The sequence below is a fragment of the Podarcis tiliguerta genome (genome assembly GCF_965153285.1).
Source record: "Podarcis tiliguerta genome assembly, chromosome: 2".
NCBI classification, from domain to species: Eukaryota; Metazoa; Chordata; class Lepidosauria; order Squamata; family Lacertidae; genus Podarcis; species Podarcis tiliguerta.
Genome location: NC_139535.1, coordinates 74,485,480 through 74,506,879, shown reverse-complemented (window position 1 = coordinate 74,506,879; position 21,400 = coordinate 74,485,480). Strand labels below are relative to the sequence as shown.

Genomic DNA, 21,400 nt, shown 5'->3' with positions numbered 1-21,400 from the left:
GGAAATCCAATTGTACATTTGTATCCAACTGACCACTTTCTGGAGTATTGATTTATTTCCTCATCTTCAAAAGGACATTCTGTTGGTCTCAGATTTTGAATGCATTGCAAAACTTACATAAGTTATCATAATAAAATATTAAAATATATGATGATGATTTATGTAATTGTAAAAAATAGAAATGAAGCAAAATAGGTGCTGCCCTTCCATTCTTTAAGGGCAGCACCAATTTTGCTTCATCATCAGGTATTTTAATTATATACTTAGCATATTTTGGGGTATATGTGCATGCACAGTAACTGTGTACCTAAAAAGAAAAAGCTGGAATTATGGTTCAGAAAATGGCATTGACCTTGAGTGGGGTAGGAGCTTGATTAGATGAGATTAGAACTTTGGGACCAGTTCCATGTCTAGGAATCATACGTATTGCCAATGATCAAGTGGAAGCACTTGGATTGACATGTGCAATCTCTTGCAGACACTTAGGGATGGTACATTTCCTATTCATCCTTAGACTCATTCATCCATGTTGATCACTTATTACGTCATATGTTTTATTTTCATCTGCAGTCTTGTGGGTTGTATCCATAGCTTCCCGAAAATGTACTGATTTGTAACTTAGAAATAAAAAATGGACAAGTCTTCATAATTATTCTAGATGAGTGTTTTTACTGTCCTTAGCATATTAGCAATAATTTAAAGTAGGTCTGGCCAAGGGGAGAGAAATCTTCAGACAATAGTAAGCCTTTTCTGAAGAGAATAGTTGTTAACTGCTACACAAGCCCTGATGTGACAAAAACCCAAAGCTCTAACCTTCTGTCTTTTAAAGAATACTTTATCTACTAAAAGCTTTCCTTTCATGAGAGCAAACAAGGACATAGGCACTTTGCTTTGCTTCAATACAGCCAAGGATGTTTTTACTCTGTGTTTAACCAGTCTGACAAGAATCAAAGGAATAGACTTCCCAATTTACACATTCTAAAGCATAAACTAAGGAGGATGCTAAATATTGTCATCCAGCTACATGCTGGAACTGGTAAGACCCAGGTCCTGTTTGATTTGATACTGGTTTTCTCCTCACCAAATCATAGTCCTTCTGCATTAAGCACTCTGAAGCACAGAGTAGATAGCTTGAGCAAGTGCTTGTGGCCACTGCTCAAAGGACTTCAGCTGGCTCATGCAGTCTCTATGGGTCCTAGGAATCTCATTGCATGAGGATGCTGGTACTTCATGCTAGTCACTGAATGAATGGAGGGAAAATAAAACATTTATTTTCTTTTTATGAAGTTTCTGGTATCTCTCGCTCCTTTATCTTGATTCCTTTAATGCATTCTCTTGAAGTAGAAACCTGGAGGTGATTGAAAAAATCTGGAGTTGGTTATTTGATCACCGTCTTATCTGCCTGTCCTGCCCAAAACAGTACTTGCTTACTGTAGGAGAGTAGACCTAGCATGGTTTTTCCCCTTTAAGATACTGTAAATCTGGACACCCACATGTTCAGGTTTAGGAGAGCAAATCTGATGGTGGTAGTTCAAATGAAACGTGTTAACCAAAAGGTGTCTCAGACAACCCCATAAGGAAAGTTGCAGCAAGTGGATTTTTGTTATCTGAAAGTATTTATATAATTTAAGGTGATTGAAAAAATCTGGAGTTGGTTATTTGATCACCGTCTTATCTGCCTGTCCTGCCCAAAACAGTACTTGCTTACTGTAGGAGAGTAGACCTAGCATGGTTTTTCCCCTTTAAGATACTGTAAATCTGGACACCCACATGTTCAGGTTTAGGAGAGCAAATCTGATGGTGGTAGTTCAAATGAAACGTGTTAACCAAAAGGTGTCTCAGACAACCCCATAAGGAAAGTTGCAGCAAGTGGATTTTTGTTATCTGAAAGTATTTATATAATTTAACATGCCCTGGTCAGCCCCCAAAGGGGTCCCTGAATTCAGTTAATAAAAAACAGGCCAGTATAACTAATGTCATGGCAAACTATATAATACAGGCTGAGGGGGTGAGTGCATTTGTCAATGCATATGTTTCCTTAAAAAAATACTGAATATCAGAGCTTTGCAAATATATAAAGTGGGAGGTCAATAAAAAGTTAAAAGAAATGTGAATTTCAGAATGAACTTGAGAAAGTGTCCCCACACCTCCTTTTTTAGAAGATGTCCCATTTTTTATAAGTACATATATCATGTCTGTGCTTTCTTTTTTGATACTGAACTGAACTGATCTTGAGCTGGGTTGCTAAAGTATTCCAAATGAAACAGACACAATTACAAATACGGTTTGAGTAGCCTTTCTCCCCCACCCCCTCCAAAAAAAGTAAGAAAAGAAAAACAACAGCAGCAGTAAGATGATTAATGTAGTTGGTCTGGTTCAGAAACTTGAAAGATATGGCATTAAACATTATATCAGAGAGAAAGGGAATTGACTCTGGAGTGTTAAATTACATTTCCAGGAAACTTTGCTGCAGTCCATTTTGTACAGCATAAACTGTGTGTGCACACCTGCATTGCAGCAAAGAGGGGCTTTCCTTTCTTTTTTTTATTGCACTGCTTACACTCCTGTAATAAAGTACAAGGGACAGAAAACTAGAATCTGCTATAAATTTGGTATCTTTAAACTATTTGTAAATCTCATGCATCAGAGCTATAATTAAGCTAGATGCTGCTTGGCTAGACCAAGAGGACATTCAAGTGGATATTTGGTACATAACACAAAATTAAGCAAAACAAAGTATTTCCAGTATGCTATTAAAGCAAAGAGCTTATTTTGTTGTAACATTTGCTCATCAGATGAAGAGCTGCTGTTTCATTTTCTTTAAAAAATGATCCTGAAATGTGGGTACCCCTAGGACAGTTCATATCTGAATTATTTATTGAGATATCTCAAGCTAACACAAGCATTAGGCTTCTTTCAAAGCCAACCTTTCTGTCTATTTTTCTCAACATGGTCTCAGTTATGCTAGTTTGATACAGCATTGAAATGAACATTCACAAAAACCCAACATCCCTTCACAATTCTGCTTTGTGAAACTTAAAACCTAGAAATATCTGATACTCAGCACCAGCATGTAACATCCCAACTTTCCCCCCAGTTATCAATATTTAGCAGGATCTGATATGACTTTTTTCAGTAGAACTCAGTCAACTTTAATGAAAAGGAAGAAAATTCATACAATCAAAATGCCTGGATTTTAAACGTTGATGTCAAGTTTCAGCCCCTTAAATTAAGGTGTTAGGATCTTAGATAAAAATTCTAATATCAGAATCCAAACTGAAACAATTGAAAATTCATTAAAATAAATAAATTGTAGGACATATGTGCCAGAAGGGGAAGCAGGTGATGAGAATTAGAACATGGGTGTTGGTAGAACATGGGTAGCCCTGAAAGCAATGGATCAGGAAGAACAATTGTTGTTTGGGTAGCATCAGCTAATGAGGATTCAAAGAGTTACTAGTATGGTCTTCAAGCCATTTATGTTTAACTGTGGAAGAGTAGTTGCTAAAACCAACAACCTATTCCCTCCTCACTAAACACACTTCTAAATTAATGTTCCCCTTTCAGGAAACTACTGTGTTAGGACTATTTTTAAGAACTCATCAACTATTTACCAAACAATTACAAAGAAATTAGTGATATTGGTGGGAAACCAATAGCACTGCTATGCTGTGACTTTGCCATAGGGTTAAATGACTGCAGTAAGCAGTCTGAGTGACATCTGCAATAACCATGTAAGAATTGCATTAGGACAATTTAAGCAGATGGCAGAGGGATGTGCCAGGTGTTTGATGCCTTTGTTGTCCTTTGCTATTGCTGTGAGTGAAGCTAGAGTTAGATCAGATGTGGATGTATGTTGCTTTTTATCGATAGAGATCAAAGTTTAATGGATAGCATGTTAGGCATATATTTCTGGATGAATCTCTTTTCCATTGCTGAATTTCCAGGCACTTGAGGTTTTGTGCTGATGCCTGATTGCATCTAGAACTCCAGACAAAGTCTCAAGGGTCATTAATAGCTCATGTTGTTGTTGTTTAGTCGTTCAGTCGTGTCCGACTCTTCGTGACCCCATGGACCAGAGCACACCAGGCACTCCTGTCTTCCACTGCCACCCGCAGTTTGGTCAGACTCATGTTTGTAGCTTCGAGAACACTGTCTAACCATCTAGTCCTCTGTCGTCCCATTCTTCTTGTGCCCTCCATCTTTCCCAGCATCATACAGCTCATACCTCCTTGTAATAATCATTTTCACTCTTTGCTCAGCTTATAGATGACTGATTACCTTTATATTTTTGGTAATAGAAACAGCTAAGGGGCCAGAGCCCTATTAACGAAGACTTAACAAGATGGTAGAGCCTATGAACAAGATGCTGATTACATGCATAACATTTTTGCTACCCTTAAGAAATTGGACAGTTTAAATAACTGCCGTGGGTATGGTCAGCTGCATTTTTGTTTTATTTTTGCCACAGAAAGAGTCATGAGATCACACTGTGCTCTGCTATTACTGAAATCCAGTGCTTTTTTTCTAGGGGGACACAGGGGGGCAAATACCCCTAAGCAGTTTGTGAATCTAAGTTTGGCCTCATTGAGGGACAGTATTTCAATATGAGTAGGAAAATGAGAGTACCCCTAAACAATTTTTTTAGGAAAAGAAGCATTGCTGAAATCTCATTCTGAAATGTTGGCAGTGGCTCTGCTTGACTGCAATGTAGTGAAGGCATTTCAGTTTGGGAAAGGGCACAGTAAATGGAGTGTCATGGAGGACGAAAAATACCTCAGTTAAATCTGGGATAGCCAATATGGTGCCCGCTAGATGTTGTAGGTTACAACTCTCTTCAGCCCTGACCAGCATGGCCAATGGTCAGGCATGATGGATGTTGTAGTCCACTCCAAAACATCTGGAGAGCATCACATTGGCTTCCAACAAGTTAAGCTCTAGCTGCTTGAGAACCAGACTGCACATCTGTATCTTGTTTCTCTTTAGTTCAGCTACTTTTACCTATATCCATGGCAAATTATACTCCCCTTCCCTCCTCCTGTTTACCAAACTCTCAAGTAATTTCAAACTTAGTATTTCTACCACTGACACACTGTAACAACATAGTTTAGAGAAGTGTTGCCAGTGGTGAATGGGGAACAGTCTAGCTTGTCTTTTTAAAAATCTTCAAGCTAATTGCAAGGGTGACTGTTGATTTGGTTTTTTAAAAAAGCTAGCATTCTTTCTAAAAATCAACAGCATAATTTTCATCTAGCTTTCATTAGGTTTAGCTTAATGTACATATTTAAACAATGTAGCTAATGCATGCCTATTAAGGTCTAAGATTGTTTAGCTGAGATCCAGTACTATAGCTTGTGATATGCACTTCAGGATATGCATTTGTGCTCTTGTGTGATTCCTTCATAGCCACTCTGTGCATAAAGAGTATGCTGTGGGTGGAGGCAGAACAATGTGCCACTTGTGGGAATTACTCTTACACCTTCTTTATGTGGTGCTGTGCTATAGTTGCTCCTGGCCTCACCCAGGTATTAGAATTTTTGAAATCTGAAATTTATTTAGTGTTGTAGTGTATGGGCAAAAGGATGACCAAGATAAAATGTCTTGGGTTCTGTAAGGCCTGGTATTCACCTCAGTCTGAAACCTCAGGCTGATTTTTTTTCTTTGGATCTAGGGGTCTTGGATTCCTGAGATTTCTAGCTTGAGTGTAATAATCCCAAGTGTATTCCAAACTGGACCTAAATTTCCTGTTCTGGAGGATTGGAGAAACCAAAAGTGTCACCTTGGGCCAAAGATTGAGGAGGGGCAGCGACGCATTACATAGCTGATGGGCATGTGTGACATCACATGCTGACATGTAATGCATGACACGTGATGCACATGCATCATTGGGAGAAGCTGCGTCATTGGGAGGAGGCCTTGCCCATCACCATGCAGCTTCAATGACCGCAGCAGCTCCTCCTCTCGCACACTCAGGAGGAGTCTGCCTTTGATGCTGCACCACGTTCAGCTCAGAAGTTTGGCCTCTTCTGACCCCTCAATATTCAGGGTGTTTGAGCCATTTGCCAAGAAATATTGAGGTGGCTGACGACACCTCTGCCCCCTATAGTTGGCATGTCTGGGGGAAACACTTAGAAAAGATTTGTTTGGCAGGGCATGGGTGGGAGAAGAGGCAGAGGAAATTCCATTGCACAAGCAGATATCCTTGCAATGATGAAACTATTTAGCACTATGTTGAATACAACCCTTTAATCTTATGCCCTCATTATGAGATCTGGTCTTGGTATGCCCATAGTGAATCGTTGTGCAAAACATATTGTGCTGACTAGATATATTAAAGGAAATCTGTGTTGCTTTCTGTTTTTCTGTTTAGCAATTTGGATCATATTTTAGGTCAAGATTATACACTGATTTTGTTTACCGTATTTTTCGCACCATAACACTCACTTTTTTCCTCCTAGAAAGTAAGGGGAAATGTCTGTGCGTGTTATGGAGCGAATGCCTACGGATGGCGGGGGGATCTGCTGCAGTCGTGAGCAGAGGATCTATGGTTCTCCTTCCTTCCCTCCTCCGTGGCTTGCTTTGAAACAGCAAAGCGGGAGAAGAGCCACTGAGTGAGGAGGAGAGAGAGACAGAGAGCCTGCTTGCTTTAAAGGAGCAAAGCGGGAGAGGAGAGGAGAGGAGCCGCTTACATGAGTGTAAGTGGCTCCTGTCCGGTTGGCTCCTTTAAAGCAAGCAGGCTCTCTGTCCCTCTCTCCTCCCCACTCGCTGAATAACAGCAAAGTTTTTCGCAAGCAGGCTCTCTGCCTCTCTCTCCTCCCCACTCCTCTTATAAGAGCCTTCTCCTCTTATACCCCTCTTCTGCATTATTAACAGCATCCTTCTCCACCCACCCCATGTGTGTTCCTTGTTCCTTGAGTGCTTTTCCTTCCCTCCCCACTTAAAACATGGTTACAAAGCACGGATCCACACGGATCCTCAGTATTTTTGCACTGGGTCACCCCAAACTCGCCGTCAGATCACATGTCTGTGGCCACAGCATGAACCACAAAAATCATACATCCACTGTTTCATTTAGAATTTTTTTTTTCTTGTTTTCCTCCTCTAAAAACTATGTGCGTGTTATGGTTGGGAGCGTGTTATAGAGCAAAAAATACGGGTATTTTGTTCAGCACTCATATCAGTCCTGACATGCTGGATGCAACACAAATGAATCTAGATAATTGCATTTGTGTAGGCTATCTGAGCCCCAAATTTCAGATAGGACTTATAGTGGAATGGTTTCCTTGATTTGCATCAGGTATGATCTAGGACAAAATTCCTCAGACTTTCCAAGGCTTATCCCCATAGTTTGAAGTCCCTTCCTTTAGGAATGTGGGAACTGGAGCTTGGGAAGATTCCATAGTGTGGGTTTCTCCTATATTCTTCAAACAAGGAACTATGTGGTGATGTCCTCCGTGTCGCTAAGCTTTGTATTCCAGAACCCACCAGGAGCATAGATAAATTGACTGTTTTGGCAGGCCTTAAGTAACTTAATATGACTCTTTCCTTTGGGCGAATCTCCTTTGCATCTGTTGGTTGTTCAAGCTAAGCTGAGGTGCTTCTTCCACATCTACCTGCTTATTACTCCCCCCTTTTTATAGAAGCATGATGATGATGATGATACATGAGGATGGCACAGAATGAAACTGAAGCGCTTAAAGCTGGCAGTTCATTAAAGGTTTATATGTGCAGCTAGAGATACAGCTGTGTTCTCTGTTCCCCACAGGCACTACTGCATCCACTGTGCTCTTTTTCATTGCTTGGTGACCTTTGTCTCTATTAACTGCTGCTGCCCTCCAGATACCCTGGGGAGTGAAAAATAGCATACCCTGTGCTGCTACCCTGGAGAGCCTGTAAGAATTTCTCTTTTTCTCAGTTAACTGTACAAATTGTGCTGGTCCACACACTTCAGTGGAATAGACTGGGAGGGCAGTCATGCTGTGTGCCTCATATGGAGACATGCCAACTGTTGAGAATAGCATCTAGTGATGCTTCTAGAATTCAGTTTCTGCAAATTTCAGGGAACACTTACCTGATTGGCACCTTCCAACATGCAAATTAGAACTCAGTTATCTACTAGTTTTCTCATTTTCTGAATGTTCTAGTGCAGTCCTCAGCTCAAACCTATCAAAATACATTTTTAAGCATGGGCATTTTTAAAAAAGAGAAAATGTTTAGAAATACATATTTGCTAATTCCTTGCAGTGAGAAAATGCAGCTTAAAGTTTTCAATGGGACAGGACATACTTATGAGGGGAAATACATCTGAAAGTGGCGTGGATATGAAATACACTGATTTTGTCCATCCCTAGCTGCACCTAACATGACTGCTTCAGTCTGTAATTTTTATGCACTCTTTTGACCTGAGGAGTAAGCAGTGAAACAATTAATCTAATTGAAAAGCATTTCCTAATTAATTCTTTAGCCACAGGGGTGCTTGAGAGGGAGACAGATTTCCCTTGTAGCTGAATTAGAACCATCTCTTTATTACTGGAACTGTTTGTACTTAACCAGGCAGTTTCAAAGGAAATGATGAATAAACTCCTGTACTCTCTTTTTTAAAATAGAAAGCTCAAACCTTCCTCTTCAGTGTTTGTTTTTGTTAGCTGACTAAGGGGAGAGAAAGAGATTTAAATAAACCTGGGAAGTATGAAGGAAACAGCTCCAAGATGTATAAGCTTTACCATGGCTTTTACATGCAGTTTCTCAGCAGTGCAGGCTTGCAGTAAGCAAACAAGAAGCAAAGCTCAAGATCCTGCCAGGAACTTAAGTGCAATCCCACTTCTCCTCTGCACATCCCAATTTCTGCCAAAGGGTGAGTGGAGGCTGAACTGTCATTTTTCTCAGAATCCTCTGGATCTCTTTTTCCTAGCTCCTGTTTCCACCTTACCCCAAAGTTCATAGCCCTCATTGTACTATAGGTGAGGTTTGTTATCTTCACCACAACCCTATAAGGTATGTTAGGCTGTGAGATTGCTATTGCCCCAGTGCTGCATAGTGAACTTCATGGCAGAGTGTGAATTTGAACTGAGTCTCATTAGCCCTTTGACTGCCATAGCATGCTGGATTTTGCTAACTGTAACAAAAACTACTGTATAATGGGAAAATTAGAATTCACACTACATATATCTTGTCTAGTTCTGCAAGAGTATATGCCCTCCCCTTTTAAAAAAGAAATCATCTTCCTAGCTCAACATTTTGCCAGTTGTGCAAAAACTGCAGACACACAATTCTTGAACAGCATGCCAGTATCAAGTGCACAGTGAACAAATGAGAGACTGCCTCCCTCCTACAGTTAACCATATGGAAAGACATGATAGTCCCTTTTGCACTCCCTTTGCAATGAGAAGTTCATGGCATTAATGTAAAATTTCTGCCAGTTTCAATGAACTAGGAATTGTAGCTCCAAACTGTTACTTTTTCTCCATTATCTTTCTTGGTTTTGAATACAAATGTCAATATGCAACTATCAATTTGAAACAGGCAAACTCGGCCCTCCAGATGTTTTGATGGGAGTTGTAGTCTATGCCTGGTTTGAAATATATGGTCCAATGTTATATATGTGTATTAGGCATAAGCCCCACTGAGCTACTGGAAAGTAATATTGCAATCTGAAGTCTGCTTACTACTACTACTACTACTACTACTAATAATAATAATTTGTATTTATACCCCGCCCTCCCCAGCCAAGACCGGGCTCAGAGCGGCTTTACTAGGGAGTAAACTGAACCCAGTGGAATTTACTTCTTAATAAATGTAATAGGATTGCATTTGATGTCTCAGTGAACTATGCTTAGGATTTCAGTCTCTCTGTCCCTTCCCTCTGACAATATGAAATTAAATGGGTCATGTTCTTTGTGCAACCCTTCTATGCCATAGTGCTAAGGTCAGAATCCCTGTGTGTGAGGGATTGGACAGTGGACTCTTAAGGAAGTGATGAAATAGAGGAGGTAAGCAAGAAGGTAGCAGCAACCCCATGTGGCCCTGCTTCCTTAAAAGCCTTGGCTGACATCCTAGCTGGTGTTGTGCTATCATATTGTATTCTAAGGATTCCAGCTGGAAACCTTGGTGGAGCCATAGTCCCCACACCCCCAAACACTTATTAAGAGCCGATAGTTGCTCAAAGGCAAGGCTCATTAGTTACAAGAGGCTTCTCCCATTAGACGTTGAACAAACCACATAGAATGAGCTACAGCCCTATGTAAGAGCCAATATGTGGTTGTCTACTGCCAAAGCTATATTTGATTCTGTTCATGTGACTCTCCAGGGTACAAAGCACAACCTGAACTAGATTGTCTTGAACTAGATTCCATGCTAGAACCCCTGTTGGGCTGGACTTCCAGCTGGCTATGAACTTCACCAGGAACAAAACAGACTGCACAATATTAATTCTGTGGAGTAGTGAAATTCATAGGCTGACTAAGACTCAGCCATTGTTTACAATGGCACACCTAAAAGTTGAGACTGCTTTCCCCTTTGCATTTATAATTCACATGCATATCTTCCTACACACAAGCCTTTCGCATTTGAAAGTACATTAGATTGCCTCTACTGAAAAACTGTGGAATACCGTCAGATGTGGGTCATTATTTACATCTACATAGCTGTGACATAAGCCCATTTCAGTCTGGGGTTTATGAGCATGTGTGTCTCAGAGAGAGATGGCATTGCTGCAACAGTATCAACCCACAGCTTACATGCGCCCTGGATTTATGATGATCACTTGATCCATTTCTTATAGCAGTTTACATTTTGTCTTGTCCTGTCCTATGTAGTCTTTGATCTTTATTGGTGTACAGAGATGCCAAATTAATAAACTGATTTCACAGATGTGAATGCTGACATGTTAATTTATGAAAGCACAGTAGGAGACAGTTCAGTTATCTTTAAACACACACCTTACGGTGAAATGTTGATTTGCAAAATTCAAGAAAAAAGAGTGCACCTTTTCCTCCTGTTGTAATGCGCCTTTACTGTTTTCAATGGAAAAAAAGTATCTCATTAACTGGTTTCATTCTTCTGGTGTAATCAATTGATGGCCAATGCCACCTGTATATTTACTCAGTTATGCCTTAATTTAATTATATTGAGCAGACTGTTCAATTTTTCCATTTCTTCTATGGGTGTCCAGGCTAGGGAAACTTCAACAGGAGTTGGGAGGAAGCCAGTCACACAGTGCCCTGGACCAGCTAACCAGTGCAGGGTGATGATAAGTTAATATCATCTTGAAAATTATGTAGTAGAAGGCGAAATCAAGAATGGTCAGAGACAGGCTGCCTCAGAAACCTAGACGGGCCCAAAGGAAGGAATGACATATTTCAATGAGTGCTGCATGCTAACTGAATGTTTATATATCCTGGACCCTGGCTACCCCTTCCAGGCCCCCACTCTCTTGCTTGATTATGAAGATCCTTAAATGGGCAGCCCTGTGCCTGTGTCTGGTATCCTGCTGCTTCTCTGCTATCTTTTGCTACTTGTGCTACCTCCTCTGGTCCATCAGCTTGATGGCATGTAAGGCTGGTCGAGGTAAGGATGCTATTCTTTTGGTCCGGTCTCACTCAGGAGCTGAAGTCCTAGCTTCTCATACTGGAGGGCAATCAACATGTATTTGTGAGAAACCGGATACTTTTCAAACCTGGGCTGCTTGAATGGCCTCCCAGTTAACTGTTTTCTTTAGGATCACTTCCATTTACAGCTGGTCCCCCCTTTTCAAGACGTTTTATACCAGCAATGTTCCTTCTTTCTTCTGAAGGGAATTGGTTGATAATAATTGTGTCCCAGCACTATAATGATTTGCATCTGGTTTTGCAAGTTCATAAACATGTTGGAAGATGTACAACATCACAGGTATTATATATACACATACTTTTTATTGCTGAATTACAGCTTTTCTTTATCAATAATACTTAAATGTATTCTGAGACCAAACAGCAAGATTTTGCTGGAGAAACAGAGGTTGAAGTGCCTTACAAATGAAGTTTATTTGTGATGCAATGAAGGGGAAATTCAGTGGAGAGTAATTGCAAAAACCAAACAGCAATAAATAATTAATATCTCTTTAATTCTTTCCTGCAAGGCTTTAATTGCAAAATGCATCATTGACTGATGTGCTTGAGCTGAGGACATGCTGTGTTAGCCATTACACATTTTATCTCCATTTATTTTATTGTGTGTTAATTTTTCTAACCGTGTTGGCTGGTACCTAATGATCTGGAGGGTAGGCTCAGTGCCAGTATTAAAGTCAGGCAAGTGAATGCTGAAGTGGCCAATGGATAAAGGAGCCGTTTTCAAGTATTCAGCCTGAATATACAAGGACATAAGGGCTGTAGGGAGCTGGGAACATACATGCCCTTCCCACAGTCAGTCTCTCTGGCATCCCTCTCTGAAGGGAGCTAGGAACTAACATAGTGCAGTATTAAGAATATATGATTTTTTTGTTACTTTAATGAGGGTTAGTTTAATGAGCAGCACCTGGACACTTGTGACCAATTTGCTATCTCTGTCCCATAGAGCTACAAAACAATGCTGCCCTGGAGAATCACTTATTTGTTTGGGTCATGATGTGTTAAATGCTATGTGCTAAATTAAAAGCCAACTGTAATAATAAAACACTCTTTCATGATTTAATCATGAATCAGGGAGCTGACTTGTCACACATTACTAAGAGACTTGGATGGGCAAACTGGGTGGTTTGCACCTGATTCACCTCCCTCTCCCCCCCCCCCGTGTACTAGAATTGGAACTGAGCTGGGCCAGAAGGTCAAGAGAAGATTGCCATTGGGTGTTGGGGGATCAACAAGACAATTGCTCAGGGTGATCTCTGTTCAGCTGAAACTGCAGTCAGTTCAGCTCAGGATTTCCTAGCCTCCATGGCTATGATATGGCTGTCACCAGAGATAGCTGGCCTAACACAAAGAGCAAAGCACACCCAATAGTTTCACTCCAAGTGATGAGAGGGGCTGTCTGAAAGCAGGCGCAGTCCACAGTAATCCTTTCTCATGGTCAGACCACCTCTTTTTAAATCCAAGGGATTCCTCAATGTTCTGGGGAATTTCCTACCAGAACGTTTCCAAGTGGTCCAGAGATAACCACACCTGCTGTGGTAGATGGACCTCTAGTGCCCATTGAGCTCCTCTATGTCCATTTTGCTTTGCTCTATGACCAAACTTTACTTTGAGAACAAAGTTACTCACATCTGGGAGAACCTTGCTGCCAGTCATTGGCCTCTGTTTAGGGGTCCAATGCCACATTTAACCTTGTGTTATGAGCTCAGTTTTAGCTGATGCAGCCTAATGAATTGGACAGGGTGCTTGCAGAGATTCATCGAGCCATGTGCTCTCTTGATCCTCATTAGGCATGACAGCTATGTGGAATGCTACTGATACCACTGAGAAGCAACAGTGGAAAGGACATTGTCTTCAAGCCCTACTTATAGATTTCCTGGAAGCTTCTGGTTGGCCACTGTAGGAAACAGGGTACAGTGGTACCTCTGGTTATGAACTTAATTCATTCCAGAGGTCCGTTCTTAACATGAAACTGTTCTTAACCTGAGGTACCACTTTAGCTAATGGGGCCTCCTGCTGCCACTGTGCTGCCGCTGCTCGATTTCTGTTCTCATCCTGAGGTAAAGTTCTTAAGCCGAGGTACTACTTCTGAGTTAGCAGAGTCAGTAACCTGAAGCGTTTGTAACCCGAAACATTTGTAACCCGAGGTACCACTGTATTGGACTTCATGGGGATGAATTAAATGTAGTGCTAAGTTGAAGTCCCTTAGCTACTTGTGCTAGCAGAATGGCTTGTGCAGGAAGCTAGCATGGTTCTCTTGGTTGGTTGTGCAACAGATTGCTGTAACCCTGATACTTCCTGTTGCAAAGCCATCTTCTGAGGCACAACAGTTGTGCTAGATTTCATATTACTCAACCATTATTATTGCCCTAGTGCAACAGCCTTTGTGCTGCTGCCTAGAGGATGGTGAATCAAGGCAATGGACTCCAAACTGCTGCCCTATGATGTTTTGGACTACAGCTCCTATCATCCTTTTCCATTGGCCAAGCTAGCTGGGGCTGATGGGAGTTGTAGTCCAAAAAATCTGGAGAGCCCCATGTTGGGGAAAGCTGGCAAACAGTATCAAAATCAAGTGCCATTTTGAGAGCACAACACAGAGCAGACGGAGTCTTTATAATTGTAGCACATATTTACTTGAGACATCATGATTTTAGTGTCCTGTCTCTAGATCAATATTCTTGCAAAGATTTTACTAAGGCCTAAGTTCTCTGTGAATACATTGAACTAGGTTTTGGAGACAAAAATCTTAAGAACAATCAATAGACAATTAAAGAGTATTTTATATCCAACTTTGGATTTGTATTGCTGTAGGGCCAAGAGCAACATTGTGTTCTTTTAACCAAAAACAGCAAACCACAGCCCAATGCAAAAAGGATGTCTCTATTGATTTTGGAATGTGATGTGCTGAATCAAATGCTATCATTCTAAGGAGATGTACTGTATTAGCTCATCTGTTGGAATATCCTAATATGCTATTGGTCTCTGTGTTGACTACAGAAACCAGTTAGTAGTCTAATAGTGTAAAGTCACTCCATTAATTTGCCTAGTGGTTTATATTTGAGGTATGCACTGAATTCAAGATTTGGCTTGGATCTCAATTTGGGACTTTAAAAAAAGGGTTTGCTTTGATCTAAAGTGCTTTAGAATCTTCCAATTTGGCTAAGGGTCTGAGGCCAAATCAATTTCAGAGAAACAAAGTGCCTTGCTTCCCTGCTTCACTATTACGTTGTTTTTTTTTAACTCCTATAACTTTCTCTTTCTCTTTTTAAACAGAATTGGATGAAATTTACAGGTGGACTTGACCCTCCATAGTGGATAAAACCTGCTAAATTACAGGCAGATAGGTCTAGGACAGGGGTAGGCAACCTAAGGCCTGTGAGCCTTCTCAATCCAGCCCGCAGATGGTCTGGGAATCAGCATGCTTTTACATGAGTAGAATGTGTCCTTTTATTTAAAATGCATCTCTGGATTTATTTGTGGGGCCTGCCTGGTGTTTTTACATGAGCAGAATGTGTGCTTTTATTTAAAATGCATCTCTGGGTTATTTGTGGGGCATAGGAATTCATTCATTTTTTCCCTTCAAAATACAGTCCGGCCCACCACATGGTCTGAAGGATGGTGGACCAGCCCACGGCTGAAAAAGGTTGCTGACCCCTGGTCTAGGAGTTTTAAGACTAGAAACCTTTAATTAATATTTATTTATTTATTTAACAGTTATTTATTTATTTTACAGAATTAGATTGAATTTTCAGACATGCTTGCCCCCTTTGAGGGAATGAATCCTGCCAAATTTCAGGAGAACTGCCATAGTAGGGTGGAAGTAGGGTGGTGTGATTGTTGTAAGTTTCCGCCTCCCAGTTCTGTACTTTCCCACCCTGTGTCCTCCATTGTTGCTTGCCCTGAGCTGATAATTCCATTTCTTGGGGGGGGGGGGCTGTGCCTTTCTGGCCAATACTACCTGACCTCTGAGATCTTAGCAACTCTTCTGCAATCTTCACTTTTAGCAAACTAACATCCCCTACAGCTTCAGTCAGAGGACTGGAAGGACAAACTTCTGCCTGCTACTACTTCTTCAGCAAAAAGAGCCCTCTTTGAACTAGTAGTCACAATGGAGCCCTTCTTCGTCCCTCTTCAAACCCTGGCATTTCCCTTATCAAGTAAGCTCAGAAGCATCGGTTTTGCTTTTAGCAGACACTTGTTTGAGCCATTTTTTGAGGTCTGAATTGCTGGTGTGCCACAAAATGCTTTGGGACTCCCTGCTTCACTTTGGGATGCCTCCGGCAGGCCCAGAATCCCTCTGAATCACCCCACTTTGGTTCAAGATTTGGGATTCATTTGAATCTGCTGCATCCCTAGTTTGTACTATGAAAACTATCCGTCAGCTTGGGTTTAGCACTGGTGCAGTGACATCCCATTCTTTGTTTGGTGTAAAAAATGGGGGGACAATTTCTGCCAAAGGGGTAGAACCCTCACTGTTATGACATCTTCATGGAAATTGTTTTCCTGTGGATCTCTGTATTTAGGAAGCAAGGCAAGCTCTTTCGGCAGATTTTTGGAGTAAGAACTGGTGTCCTTTTTATAATTTGCTGCTCAATGCTTTTGCATTGTTTTATGATGATATATAGTATCTTATTGAGCACTGCCTTGTGCAAGTTCTCTAGAAAACTTTGCTATACTTCTTAAATAAAATCAGCACAGTCTACAATGATGTGGACAGTGGTCCCCCAACTATTATGTCATACACTTTTCACATAGCTCACCCTTAAGCATCATCCTAGAAAGTTCTGGTAACAGAGCATAGAATGAGTTTATATTATCCCAGCTTACTTTGTAACTATAAGCTGACTACATTGCTGGACTGTTGACATTAGCATGTGCCTTTTGAAGAATTTAAACCAATTAAAATACCAATACAAAAGAGACATAGCATGAACTAACAACAAAACAAAGCTAGCAATTTGTACAATGCAAATTGACCTCAAGAAATTGCACCTCTAAAAACCTGACAGAAGAGGTAGGTCTTAAAACTTGATGGATTTCTTGCAGGTGGTTTCCTTCAGAACATGGGTGGATGTATTGATAGTGCACATACCTACAAAATACTGCCCCCAAAGAACTTAGTAAAGAATGGGTTTTAGGTGGTAACTAATGGTTGGCTGGAAAAAAACATGCCATCCTCATCCTGACTGAAGTGGACTGTACTGTTCTGAACATGGCAAGAAAACCAGATCTGGCAGGGCCAGCCCTACCATTGGGCAGAGTAAGGTAGCTGTTTCCTTGTCATTCACATCCACCTGATCTTGGCACCCTGGTAGCAGTGACCCTTCCCTGTTAATAGTCATGGTTGACTATTTTTGTTGCCTAATCACCTTCTCCTGCTGCATCACACATAGTACTACTGGAAAACGGCCTCTGACCTACAGAGCAGGCAGAGAGTTAGCCAGTCCAGAACATGGAGACACCACACATGTAAATGCATTGCTCTTCTCACAAAATGCATGCTGGCAAACCCACTACCACTTTGGAGCATTTATTTGAGTGGGCAGTGAGGAAGTGACAGGTGGGAGTGGCAGCAAGGTTTTGGAGAATAGAGCTGTGTGTGCCATGTGGTTTGTCCTGAACCTCCTAAGCTGGCCTGCTGCAATTGGGAGCAAGGAATGCCAGTATCCCATCACCAGTGTTGAAGTAAGTTTCAACTGTCGGTCCCGTTGGCTTCAATACATAGAATGGAGGGGATTCATCTTTGTCTTAGACAGCAAAATCTATTGGGCTGGCCCTGCTCATGCAGCTGATAGTGTCCTCTAGAGTACCCCTCTGTGTAGGGAGGGCTCTGGGAGGGTTTGGTCTCCAATTGTAATGAGTTCTTGTTTTCCGAACTGGGAGGAGTGGGTTGTTGTTATCAACCTTCTTCTAATAATAAAGCACATCTTATTGATGATCTCTAGTCCAATCTCTCTTCCTTTTTTAAAATACAGAAAATCGCTTGCTTGCAGACCCTGGAAATTTGCTATCTCCTTGTGATGCAGATGTTTTCAAATCCATAGGATTGTGTATTTTACAAAAGCTGTGGAGAATCACACATACAGAGAGGCTGCTGGCAAGCATTAGCATTCTTTGTGTTGGAAACCAATTGATGCAACTGTATTGTATTACACTTAAATTGTTGTCCTCTTCCTTTAGGAATTTTGCACTGAGGTGCAAGCCCAGTAGTCTCTCTGTTAACTTTGTAGGGACTGACTAATTAGCTAATGGAATTAGCATGTGGAATTCCAGTAGTGTAATGAGGGATTCCCATTTTGCCTCCTACAGGAGCCCCTATATCTCTTTAAAAGTAGATGTTGAACGTCAGTGGAATCATCTGCAACAGGGATCCCCAACCTTTTTAAGACCACTCTTAACTCAAACATGCCTGTGGGGACCCATGTCTTAATCTTTTACCATGTACAGTATGTGCATGGTGGTAGTACTCTTGTTGTGACCCACCAGTTGAAGTCCAGTGCTGTAGAATAGCATGGGAAGTGGTACATTTGAGGGTGAAACGAAAATGGGGATAATTGACGGATATTAGAGGACCATTGCTTGAGCTAAAGGGGCTTCTGTTTATACAAGGGACTCTGCAAATTCCAAACACTCAGCCACTGAGTTTTGTAATATTTAGATAAGCTTATGCAGAGGGTAAACCCCCTTCTTCTCTTCTCAGAGGAGGTGTGTTTCATCTTTCCCTCCAATGCTGAACTCAAGTACCTCTGTGCAGATTGCTTTGAAGGCAAAGTATGGCTACTGCCATGCAAGAATCATACCCAGGATATTTTTTCTGTTTTTCTCCTGTCCTGAAGAAAGGGCTGGGAAATATTCCTGACTGGCACTCAGGCTCACTGATCTTGTGCAACATTTTATGGTGAGTAGGGATGCCAAAGAATTCTGATAGAAACAAGAGTGTAAATTGCCAATGTTTATTTGTCCCATATCTGGAAAGGAAATCAATCTAGCGAATGTGTTCAATATTGACTATTGTTTTCAGTCCATAGGTGATGCATAATTGATGAGCCCTCTCCTCAGTTTGCACTGCATTTTATTTGCATTGAAATTAATGGTGTAGAATGATGTAATGATGTAATGAATTACATAAGTAATTGCATAAAATTCCACCACAGCAGAAAGCGAGACAATGTAGTTTTTGTTGCAATCTGAACTGCAACTCAGTGAAAACTGCAGTACGTGCAATGAATGTGGGTCAAAATGGAAGTCAATGCCTTCTCACATCCCTAGTTGCAAGTCCCATTAATTTGTTCTTAATGGTAAAAATAAAATGTCCGAGGGACAATATCTCTCTTGTGCACACTTCTCCAATATTATTTCCCAGTTCTTCCATAGTGCATGTTAGTCTTCTTCCAGCCCGCTCCTAAACCTATTTATTTGGAAGTAAACCCCATTCATTTATGTGCCAAAGTCTGTTTACCTATTATTATTATTAAACTACTATTGGGAAATCCCTGTTCTGTGTCAAGACTATTGTGGTATATATACATTTAAAATGCTTTTTTGGTGGTTTTCCCAGCCTGTTTTCTGGGATTCAACCTGCTGTGTAATGCTTTTCATCTTTCTTCTCTTCATCAATTTTACATGCATGCTTTGGCTTCAGGGCTATGATCCAAGTCAGTAAAGGGTTTAAAGGAATGTAAATCTGTCAGAATTTACAGTTTGGTATAATTCTTGTTCAGCAGCTTTTAGAAATGTAGAGCAGTATACAAGCAAGCTAATGTTCTTTTTGTTTATATGACAGTGTTTCTGCTTCTCTTTAATTAGATATGCTTGTACTGTCGAAGTACTTGAGAAGAACAAACTATCATTTTTCAGGTTGTGGCTGGTAATTCGTCATCCAGCTTCTCTTTTTCTTTTAAAATTTGTAGACATTAATTTAGTGCAGGTCCCAACAGACTTCATCTTATTTTCATTTGCGTGCTCCTATTTCTCCACCCATTACTGGTTATAATATCTCTTCACTTTCTATAGGTAAAATAAGAGGACTATCTTTTGGCCCGTCTAGAGTTCTCCCTTTAGCAATGAGTAAATGGGGGTGAGGGTACATCTGTGGAGAAACTGTACTTCCTTGTCTATGTAAACTAGAAATAGGAACCTATGGCCCTCCAGATGTTGTTGGACTATAGCTTCCATCACCCCTTGACCATGCTCAGCCTGGATAGCTCGGTTGGTTAGAGTGTGGTGCTAATAATGGCAAGGTTGCAGGTGGGATCTCTGTATGGGACAACTGCATAATCCGGTTGGACTAGATTAGTATTTACCAAACTTGAGTCTCCATCATTCCTGACCACTGGTCCTGCTATCTAGCTTGTAGTCTAAAAACAGCTGGAGACCCAAGTTTGGGAAACACTGTACTAGATTATCCTCAGGATACCTTCCTACTCTGTGATTCTATGAATTTATGTTGGCTGGGGCTGATGGGAGTTGGAGTCCAACAGCATCTGGAGCATCACACATTCCCAACCCCCTGGTGTTTATAACTACTGGAACAATTACTTCAACTTGTTTCCTGGGATGTCTGTTGAGAGCAGCTGGTTCCATCAGATCTTTGGTTGCATTGGTTGTTATCAGATCAGTTCATCAGTTGTGGCTGTTTTTTGTTTTCTGAAGAAAGAAAGAAAGAAAGAAAGAAAGCAATAAAAACACCAGATTCCCTATCCCCCCCCCCACAAAAACCCAACAACCTTTCCCTGTAATGTTCTGTGCAATGTTTGAATATTTGGCTCTCACAAAGAATTAGAAAATCTTCTGGCAGAGAGCTCCGTTTCAACAAAGTCCCCTCCCCTCTGCCACTTAAAATAGAATATGCCCTGAGAAAGACCATGGCGCTTATTCAGGTAGCAGGTCTATGCATCACTTTGAGGATTCTGCTACTGCTTTTTGCAGATACAAACCCTGAATCCGCAAAGATTGGCAACAGAAACTCCCTTCATGTGTTACTCATGTGAAAAAGCATGTTGATGTCTAAGTGCCTCAAGCCTTCTCCACTTCAGACATCCATGCTAACATGTGAAAAGCAGGGGTAGAGAGCTGAGTGTTGTCATGAGTGGGGTCAAAGGTGCAGCCCCTTTGCTCCTTAATGTGAGTAATGTGTGAAAGTGACTGGTATTTTCTGGGAAAGAAGGGTAACAAGGAAGGCTAGCTTGCATAGCTTCATCCTGGAAAAAGCCGCCCAGAGTGGCTGGGGCAACCTAGCCAGATGGATGGTTTATAAATAACAAAATTTTTATTATTATACTGTTATGAATGGGGGGGTAGGCTTTATGCCAGAGCTCCCTTCTAATTCCTGGATCCAGCATGAATTCAATTCCTGGAATAGCCAGGAGGGGTCATTCAAGTAACAAAGGAAGTGGCTCTGTGCCAGAGAACAAACGTGTGGGTCCTGTCAACTGTCTGTTAGTTAGAAAGACAAAGAATTGGAAGTTGTGTGTGCAAACTGGAAGCTGTAACCTGGCAGACAGAACCATGCTTGATTTCTGATGGAATCTGATGGATTTCTGGCTACGGGAGAAGCAAGACCCTCTTGGTGTGCTAGTGCTGTGAACCCCTCCATCATAGGCTCAGGTTGCATGTATGTGTAAATAAGACATATGTCATAAAGACATACAATTTATTTGTTTACAGTGTCTGCTGTACCTCATTCCAAAGGAAACATGAACCTTGGGTAAGTGCCTGGAACCCCTGGAGTCTCACAGCACTCAGAGATTGGGGTGGCATGCAACAATATAGTACAGAATGCATATAATTTTCATAGT

At 41.1% G+C, this 21,400-nt stretch overlaps 1 protein-coding gene and 1 long non-coding RNA gene across 5 annotated transcripts in view; one reads left to right on the top strand and one right to left on the bottom strand.

Moving 5' to 3' along the window:
* The window catches only part of KCNIP1 (potassium voltage-gated channel interacting protein 1), a 536,992-nt gene that overhangs the window by 136,456 nt on the left and 379,136 nt on the right, over positions 1-21,400 (top strand). The window lies entirely within an intron of this gene.
* On the bottom strand, positions 647-20,243 carry LOC310673086. The gene is made up of 4 exons (XR_014508828.1): positions 20,142-20,243; positions 18,404-18,524; positions 8,072-8,163; positions 647-1,348 (listed from the first exon to the last, which is right to left on the bottom strand). It is a non-coding gene; the product is annotated as an uncharacterized lncRNA (long non-coding RNA).